General features: G+C 38.4%; 1 protein-coding gene across 11 annotated transcripts in view; it reads right to left on the reverse strand.

Annotated features, from left to right (window-relative positions):
* Bnc2 (basonuclin zinc finger protein 2) overlaps window positions 1-10,315 on the reverse strand; it is a 413,122-nt gene that overhangs the window by 367,986 nt on the left and 34,821 nt on the right. The window contains exon 2 of one of the 11 annotated variants that reach the window (XM_058586359.1): window positions 8,964-9,212. The exons of 9 other annotated variants lie outside the window; for them this stretch is intronic. The gene's annotated coding sequence lies outside the window, so the exon portion shown is untranslated. Of the gene's footprint in view, window positions 1-8,963; window positions 9,550-10,315 lie in introns of those variants that run through there. One more of the 11 variants, XM_058586360.1, reaches the window with a different exon arrangement.

Consider the following 10,315-nt stretch of genomic DNA (forward strand, 5'->3'; position numbering starts at 1 on the left):
AAAAAAGAACTTGCCCAAGGTTTTATTACTAGGAAGTGGAAGAATCAAGATTCAAATGATAGGTTTATTTGGCTCCACAACCACACCTTTTAACTATGCCTCAAATTTCATTAAAAGATACCCAAGAAACAGTACTTCAGATGGAAAGCTTGTTACTCTTCAGAGCATATCATACTTTGTTCCAAATTAATGGCATCTGCATATTTGGCTCAGCAAGGTCACTAACAATATGGTCCTAGAGGAGAAATATTTCTCACAAATACAGATCATATTATATAAAAAGCTAATCTTTTTTTAAGCTGGACTGCAAGTACAAAATAAGGGCTGGGGATAGAGCTCAGTTGGTAGAGTGCTTGCCTTGCATGCACAAGGCCCTGGGTTTAATCCCCAGCATCACTAAAACAAAACAAAACAAAACAAACTAAAATGGGCAAAGTATATAAAGGGAAGAGGATAAAAAGATAAAAAGCCTTGCAGTGGGGTGGTACTCAGCAGACAAACCCGAACACCAAACAGCAATGGGCAAACCCCAGACTACAGCCATGAGCACTTAACAGGATTCAAGTAGGAAATACGATAAAATAAGTCACAAATAGCAACAGGGTGTGTAGGTCTCAGGAATTTCAATTTTACTTTTACACTTTAGACTCTGTTGTTTCTGATGAGGAAGCAGGTTGACTAAAGATACTTATTTGCCTTAATACATTGAGCAAAGAAAAAATTATTTTTAAATTTCCAATGCAAGACAATGATCCAGGAGCATAGTAGCCATGGGTCCTTGAATGAACATTACCTCTCTTTTGTGTAGATTTTAAATGAGTACAGTTCATGCTCTGGCCATCAGAGTCTCAGCCACCACTACCAAAGTAGATAAGGTAAAATAGCAAGGGCTTATGTTGGAGCAAGCCAAATAGCACAAGTTGCAAGCAGTTTGGAAAACAGTATAATATCTAAGAAGAGCCTCCAAATCCCAGGTCAAGTGTACAGAGCATAACTGACCATGCAACAGGTTTCAGAATAAACAAACTACATCCAGTCTTTCAGCTTTTTTCTCTACCTTCTTATCTCTAAAATGGAAATTGTAATTTAAATTAATACAAGTAACACTATAAAATGTTAGGTGCTACAACTACATTAAATGAAATATACTTTGGAATTCTAGAGATATGTACACACAAAAACAACCCAGTAAGTGATATTACCTGTAGAGTGTTTTCAGATATTTGTATGTACAGTAGACAAACAATCACATATTTTAAAATTAATGAACATATATCACTAAAGCTGTTCATTGTATTATTTCTTCACTGAGCAGTCACTTACATCTTACCTAGGAAGGATTTAAGCCGAAGAATGAATGAAAACACACACACACACACACACACACACATCCACCCTGAATTTTTTTTTTTAGTTGTCAGTGGACCTTTATTTCTTTTTTATTTATTGAGATGTGGTGCTGAGAATCGAACCCAGTGCTTCAAATATGCTAGATAAGCACTCTGCTACTGAGTCATAACCCCAGCCCTCCACCCTACATTTAAAGAAACATTTGACAACTTCTCAAAGTAAACTGCATAGTGATAAATAAACTGAATATTGGACCAAAAAAGCTACAAACAGAACTCTTCAAACATAAGCATCTTCATACAAGGCCTAAAAGCAGTAGGAGTTCCCAACTTTGATTTGTGAATCTTACTCCAAAAAGTAGGCATGTGATCCTTAAGCTGTACATTTTGAGAGTCCTTGAGTGTGTGTTAACACACCCAAAGCAGGAGTGAGCTCAAGTGTAGTCCATCCCCCACCAAAAAAAAAAAAAACCCTCAAAAGAAGGATTAAAAAGAGTATTAATATGCATTAAGTTCAACTTAAATCATTATAATTTTTTCCTGTTTCTTTCCAATTCTCATAAGGATATTTGTGGTGGCTAAAGTAAACTAAAGAAAATGCCTCACAACTTACACTTTGGAAATACAAACTTTCTGAAATGAGACATTACAAATATAATTTCCAAGGAGCAACTTTTAAATGATCTCAGAATCTGACCACTCCTCAAATATTCAAAGTCCACTTAAACTATATGCCAATTTTCTACTGAAATTATAATAGTAATTATCAAATAATATAACTTCTGCTGTACGTTAGGCTTCATACTAGGAGGCAGGGGTAGGAGGATGTAGGGGTGTGTGTGTGTGTGTGTTTAGGTATTGGTGATTGAAACCAGGATGCTATACAACTAAGCAACATTCCCAGTCCTTTTTATTTATTATTTAGGGACACAGTTTTGCTAAGTTGCCCAGGCTGGCCTTAAACTTGAGATCCTCCTGCCTCAGCCTCATAAGCAGCTAGTATTACAGGAGTTTACCAGCCTACAAAGCTTATAGTCTAATATTAACTCATTCTCTCATCACAAAAAAACCATAAAATATGCTTACCTTTCATTTTTTTTTAAAGAGAGAGAGAGAGAGAGAGACTTATTTTTTAGTTTTTCGGCAGACACAACATCTTTGTTCGTATGTGGTGCTGAGGATCGAACCCGGGCCACACGCATGCCAGGCAAGCATGCTACCGCTTGAGCCACATCCCCAGCCCCTACCTTTCATTTTTTAAAAAAAGAAACTTGCCCATAGTCAGAGATGAGTTATCCAACCCCAAGTGAGCCTAGATGCAAAGGCTCATGTTTTCAAACTCCCAGTGGTATTTAAAGTAGGGCTAGTGCAGCATTTTACAGAAAACTGGCTGTTTCCTATTGCATAGCCTTTAAGGAAAAAGTTCAAAAGAAAAGAAAAGCAGAAGAATGACAATCCATTAAGAACTTACAGATAAACTGCCTGAAGCTTGTTTGAAGGCTGATTTCTGGAATCAGAAAACATCTTAAAAACTCAAATGTTGTTGTCATTTACCCAAACATGTCAGATGCAATATTAAAAATTCTCATCAAGAAAACACTATGGTGACAGGTAAGTGAAAAATCTTAAAATAGGGGGCTGGGGTTTTGGCTCAGTGGTGGAGCACTTGCCTAGCACATGTGAGGCACTGGGTTCGATCCTCAGCACCAAATAAATAAATAAATAAATAAAATAAAGATATTGTGTCTATCTATAACTAAAAACAAATTGAAAAAAATTAAAATAGTGTTGTATAAATGGAAAAATTCTAGCTGAAACCTCTTGATCTAGCTCAGAAATTAATATTTTCAACTACATGAAACGTTAAAAACAAAACCTTATAATATCATTATTATTCTGCAAATTTAAGTATGTCAACAACTTAAAAAAAAATTTAAAAAATTAAAAAAAAATTTGTTTGTTTTTGGTGCTAGGCATTGAACCCAGGGCCTCATGCATGCCAAGCACCAGCTCTACCACCAAGCTATGTCCCTGACGTAACTATGTACACTTTAAGCTAAGAAAAGTTACAGAAGCCCTGAACTCAAAATGTACTATATATTTACCTTTATATTACTTATGAAGTGCCCCTTTTGCATTATTGAAACTGGTCAAGTAGTTTTACAAATTTAGGCAATGATTTTGCTTCATCAATTTAACATCTTCCTCTACGCAATGACTAAAAGTGTGTCAGTTCCCTACTCAGTTATCCAATGGTTTTTCCTTATATAGGAAACAGAGCTGAGTTTCCAGAAGAGAATCAACTATGTTGTTTTGTTTACAAAAAGCACATTGAATACTTTATTAAGAAGCAAACCCTTAGTGTTCATTAAATTTTGCTCAGTGATTTCCTTAACCAACAAATTCTTTTTTTTTCTTTTATATTTATTTTTTAGTTTTAGGTAGACACAATATCTTTTTATTTTATTTTTATGTGGTGCTGAGAAGCAAACCCAGTGCCTCACGCATGCCAGGCGAGCATGCTACCACTTGAGCCACATCCTCAGCCCTAACAAATTCTTTTTCTGAAATACTGAGAAGTAGTTTGTATGTCAAATGTTGAATATGAAATCTTTCTAAGTGGCATATCAGAATCACACATGAAGCTGGGCACTAGGGCAGGGCTGATATCCCAGCTACTGAGGAGGGGAGGTAGGCAGGTCACTGGAGTCCAAGAACTCAAGATCAGCCTGGACAACATAATGGGAGCACTTCTCCAAAACAAGCAAATAAACAAAAAGAACTTCACACGAAATTTTTTTAACTTAAGGCAAACAAATAATTTAAAGTCCACTCAGGAAAAATTTTGACTGTTTTGATTTCAATACTAAAGTAACAATTGATATGTAGAAACTCTGTGTCTTTTTTTAAAACAGGTGGTCTTTGACTACCTAGAAAACTAAACTCGGAAGGAAGAGAAAGCCAAGAAATAACTTCAAGTTTTCCCCAATAAGGACATTCACTGGCTTCTTCTAAAGGTTTTCTTCCTTCTCGTAGAGTGATTTTGAGATTTCATTTAAATCCCTAACAGCTCCTACCAAATTATATTAGAATTGTGACCTTATAAGATGCCTACAGATGATTCTAATTAACATTAGTTTGTAGAATGGATTAATAAATGTATTTTGTAGCTCTTTGCATAAATTACACATACATCGTCCATGAATCAATAGTGAGAATCTAAGAATAATTCCTGGAAAATCTACAAAGAAACCCAGGTTGGGGATAATAAGAACCTTCTGAAATAGTACTTTTAGAATAATTAATAAATATAGGTTCTGACTGCTCTCATTATTGTTGAAGTGGTAATGAACCAAATGATGGTGAGGGAGAATATATTAGTCATTGCCTCCACACTGTGTAGTGTTTAATTGAAGGGTTTTTTGTTGTTGTTGCACCATTTTTTAATAAACATTTGGTTATTTTATGATACAACAATAATGATACACAAAAAAACTAAGTCTAAAGGCAAAATTTAAAAGAGTTGAAACTTCTGGAAACTCAAAGGTCCCTTCCTCTGTGGCTCTGGATATGACCTATTTACATTCTGTCTTTTTTAGGGGGTGGGGAATGGAGTGCTGGTGATTGAACCTAAGGCCTCACAAATGCTAGGCAACTGCTCTACCACTGAGCCATGTCCACAGTCCCACATTCTTTCTAAAGGCCACACATATGACACTCTTTCTAGTAAAATCTACTACAACAAAATAAGAGGGGTACAAATGCACTTGCTTATCCTCAGTCGCCTCCTGGTCCCATTCCCCTTGCTATCTCCATGATAAGCATGTTCTGAGGTGCTTTCGTATTCTTAATGCTCAGGCAGCAGTGATGACTGAGAGGCCCCCAGGCACCTCAAACCAATGCTGTCACTTCTAGTCACTGCTCAGCTCAGTTAATGCCATGCCTGTCATGACAAGCATCAGCCACCTTAAGGCACCACACCTTTGCCTCCACAAAACATACCATTGAAAAAGGTATAAGCAGAGAGGGAACCTGTTTTAGGGTTGCCAAGGGAAGCCAGCCTTGTCTATAAACAGCAGAGAGACAATGAAAGAGAGCCCAAAGCCACAGATACCACATGACCACTGGCCCTGAGTGCAAATAATTGTCCTACTTCCTGTGCATGGATGTGGGGGGTGGGGACAATGACATATGAAGATACAATTTGACCAGGCTAAAGTGGGTTTAGTCGTCAGCCTAAACCTGCCATCTGGTGTTAAGATATAGCAGATCACACCCCAGATGTGTTTCTTCAAACAAATCACATCTTTTTTCTTACCCCTCTTTTTCCCCCCTTTTCTATATAGAAAGAGGTGCCTGCCAAAGACACAAATCAGCTGAAGTTTACTTTACATTAAAAACTCTTGTACTCACACCCAGATGAGTAGGTATGTCATTTTACACACTCATATCCCCTAAACAACCACTTTTCAAAAGTGGTATAAAGAGATGCTGAGCAGAAAATCATTTGTTCACTAATCGTCAACCCTAAAAGTTGAGGCTATCCTTAGTCACTGAAAACGGTTTCATCTGGAAAACGAAAAGTGTTGCAGGGAAGGAAGGAGAGTTCTGAAATCCCTGTCCTCCTCCATATTTTCATCTCAGTATCTCATTCCACAATTGGGGTGGGGAAGGGTTATGCAGTGCTATCATTTGCACCTCATTACACTGGGCTGGAGCTTTGAGAAAGCTGATATTCCCTCTAAATTTTTACAGATGCTTCTAGTTTACCAGTTCATGACTGCACTACTAGAAAAGACTTCCTGCCTCTAAACTGCTCGCTGGCATGTATGCTGAATTTCAAAAATGCCTGAAAAAAGTAAACCTTTGTGGTGTTCTCTTAACTTTCTTCCAGGGGGAGGGGAGGGTCACCAAAACCAAACCAGGCAAAAGCTTTTTCTCCTATGGACTGAGACAGCATCTCAGAAATACTCCCTCTAACTACTGACTGTTCATCTCAATCTGGAAACCACCTCACAAAAATATTCATTAATAGAAAGGTATTTGTGGAAGGTGTTTTTCACCGTAAATCATGATTGTGACATGTTCAGTAAGTTGTGGAAATAATTTGATCACAGACAGCCTCTCACCTGTGCATATACTTGTGTCTTATTTCATGCGTGTCATTTGGAAAACACTTTGGGACAGAGAGACAGGACACTTTCTAAACCACCATCCCTCTTTGTTTAAAGGCTCCAGGGTTTTTCAAAGTTCAGGGCAGGTGACACTGGTCTGTTCTTAATCTTTACTGCTGTAGCAATGTTAAGGCAGATGACGAGGGACACAAATCCCCTGATGGAACTGAACGCATTCCAAGCTCCCCGACCCACTCAAAGCTGTAATCCCCTGCAGCTGGATCTTACTTACCACCATGCACAGCTAATACATTTTTTAAAAGCTAGTCACTGGTGACAAATGTAAACTGGACAAAGCAGCCCCCCCTTCTCCCTGCCTCACTCCCTCACCCCTCAATCTTCCCCCATAACCCAGAGACTTGCTGTTTCTGTGATGGATAGGACCTGCCTTTTAGAACCACCGAGCCTGTGCCGTATAGCTCTACTCTAAGTGACTAGAAGGTTTTAAAAGCATCTTCAGCTGTCAGACTATAACAAAAACAACAAAAATGTCATCCTTAACACAAACATTTCACAACTGAGAAAACCCTATAAGTTGAGATTATCACTGCTGTACTGAATCCACTATTTATTTAGCTATCACATGCAGGCAAACTGTTCTGGCACCCTGGCTGCTTGATTGAATTAAGCTGGCTGCTATATTCTGGGGCATAGAAAAATAAATGCAAAAGAAAAATTTAAACTTGAGGATATATATATATATATATATATATATATATATATATTCCCTTAATGTTTTACTTTAGGCAGAAACTTGACTGAAATATAGTGAACAAGTAGCCTTTATGGTGGGTAAGTATGTTTTTCACTATGAATTCTGAGCACCCATTTAAAAAGCAAAACCCTGTAACCCAAGGGGACAATAGTTCTGTGCTGGATGAAATCTCAAAAAACCAGTGCAACAAATTTTGGAAAACCACAGCCTAAAGATGGATAGAAGGACAGTAGAAAGGATACATTGGGTTATTTAAATTAGGGGGAAAGTAATCTTAAATGGTATCAAAATGACATAAAATAGAGATGGCATTTCAATAAAAGGAAAAGCTAGCCTCTTCACCTGATGCAGAGAAACCAAGGGTTAATCTATGTGACTTTTTTGGGGGTTTATTCTAGTTACCAGATAACCAGCATTAAGTGCTATGATTTAAGTGATATTACTGATTAGACTTGGAGATAGCTACCACAACACTGACTACAACACTTAAATTGCATTAGGTTTAATTACTGCAAAGTTACATCTGGAGAGGGAAGCATAATTTTATAACCACTCTCAGGATTCTAACTTAGGAGCTCAGTCCCTGCATGATGCATACTTGCCCAAGTAATTGAGGCCCTGAAAGGCACCACAATTAATAATGTGTAACTAGCAGAAACACAAGTAGAAGAGACAAGAAGCAGGTATTTATGAATTAAATTCGCATCTATATATGTGACCTCTTGGTGTCCTCTTACCTTTTTTTGACAGCAGGTACTCCAACCTCAGCAGGAACCATGCAACAGAATTTTGGCAGGCGGTGGAAAGAGAGGGCATTACGCCAAGGGGGAAAGAATTAAGTCAATGGGCTTGGAAGAGTCCAGCTCTGATTTACTTGTCACCCATATTCCCAAAATCCAGGGAATACAGTTAGCACATTCAATCAAAAGGCAAAAATAAAAACTCTGTTGTTGATGGCGAAGCTAGTGTCTGGGGACTGAACCTAAAAATGGGCGTGTGCATGGGAATTCATGAATGTGGGTGAAAGAGCAAGGAAAGGAGGGTAAGAGGTAACTATGTGCACATGTGCACAAGTGCATATAAAGAGTATTTTGTGGTACCTGTGAAACACAAGTGTGAACTGCACATACTGCATTTTTTAAATACTAAAATAGAGCACAGAAATACCAAACAAAAAAGAAGGAAAGAAAACGGGCCCCTATTATTTAAAAATTTCAGAGTCATGATTATTGACAACGCACAAGTTTGAATCCATAGTCCATGTCCACTTGTTCAAAACAACATTAAGGCATGTTTAAATTCTTCATATAATAATCAAAGATGGCAGTACTTTACAGCTTTATCTTATGTGTCTATTATAAAGTACAAGTAGTATTTCTACTTCATAATACAAAATGGTCTCAAATTCCCGTATCTACAATGATACATTCATGCTGTAAAATTGTCAAAAAACCTACCAAAAAAGTACAAGTTAAGCCTGGGAGGGGAGAAGGACTGAATTATAACAAGACATTTTCATGTGCCTTCAAATGTGAATTTAAATTGGAATTTGTTTAATCAAACCTTTTAATACTAAAGTATTCTATAATTATGTCCGACAAAAATCTCAGGTACAAATATACTTGTAACTAATGCAGTGAGAAATACTGATTACATCTTTTAGAAAACCCACAATAAACAAATCATATTTAACTGTACTTCTAGGAACCAATTCACAATACTTACAAAAATCTAACTGAAAATGCTTAGTCTTAAGTATGCATAAATCCTTCCAGTGACATGCATATAAAATGAATACTGTCTCTTTAAGTTGAAGGACCTGCTATAGTTTGGTAGTATGAAGCCAAGAAAAAGTTCTGAAGTTTAACTCTCAGGAGCAAACATTTTCTACTTGTGAAGTAAACTCTGTTGAAAGACAGCAGACTATGTCCCACCAGTAAAAACAGGAAAGTTTGCAGCCAGTGACAGCTTTGCCTACAGAGGAAAAAAAAAAGTGTCATAGACTCACTTTATTAAACCATATGCTCATTGCCCTGTGAAGAAAGCAGGGTCACTAATTAGTTCATTCTGTGAAAGAAGCCCTTCCTGATCCCGTTGACTTTTGTCCCCCTGGTTAGCTCCAGCTATTTCTGTCATGCAACTTGAAAATCACTGGAGGGAGGAAGATCGCCATAACAACCGCTGAAATGATCTTGTGGAATGTGTCTAGTGGCACTGGAATAACCTGAATATGTGCTCCAGATGTGTCGGCTGTCAGGAAAAAAGTAAACACATCTGATGGACAGCGTATGACTGGATGGCCTCGCAGCGACTCCAGAGGCTGGGGGAGGGGCTGGTGCAAGGGGAGGGGGCTGGGCGCGGGGCAGGCAGGGCCAGGAGCGAGTGGGGCGGCAGCAGCAGCGAGGCACCCCGGCCAGGGAGCACTGGGCGCGACTCTTCTGCCGCGTCCCTCCCTGGAGTGGCCTCTGCGGGACTGCAGCGGCCTCCGCGAATTTCCGTCTGGCACGGACTTGTGAGCATTTGGGAGCAAACTAAAACATGAAGCTGAGAGGAAGGGGGGAGAGGAGAGAAGCGGGTTCAGAGCGCTTTCTGTCTTAAATATTAATGGCAACATGTTTTGAAAGCATTTTATCTTCAAGGGAGGGCTGTCTCCTGGCCCCTACCCTCCTCCCTCTACCAAATGAATGGCTATTTTTTTTTTTTTTTTGGTCCCATATGCATAAGGCTGAAGCACTCTTTTTATTAGGTGACTGATTACGCTGCCCATCTGAAATGTTGTCCTTTTTGATGGTGGAGTAGTTCCTTGGGCTTTACCAAGCTGGACAAGTGGGTGGGTGCCCCAGCTGAAAACATTTTGAAAAAGTGTTTTTCTAATGAACTACACAAAAATGACTAGAAAACATGACATAGGCCAAAACACATTTTCACCTTAGTTCCTATCCTCAGGGGTGTTGGCAAAGAGAAGGATTTAGATATGTGCCCAGTGCTGAAGGTCCTGTAACAGAAATTTTATAAACATCTAACACTTAGTAGGCATTTGTTGAATATTTGTTGAATCAAATTAGTTTTTAAAGAAC

Source organism: Marmota monax, unplaced genomic scaffold (genome assembly GCF_021218885.2).
Source record: "Marmota monax isolate L192 unplaced genomic scaffold, Marmota_monax_Labrador192_F-V1.1 WCK01_AAM20220418_F8-fsc00033, whole genome shotgun sequence".
Taxonomy (NCBI): Eukaryota; Metazoa; Chordata; class Mammalia; order Rodentia; family Sciuridae; genus Marmota; species Marmota monax.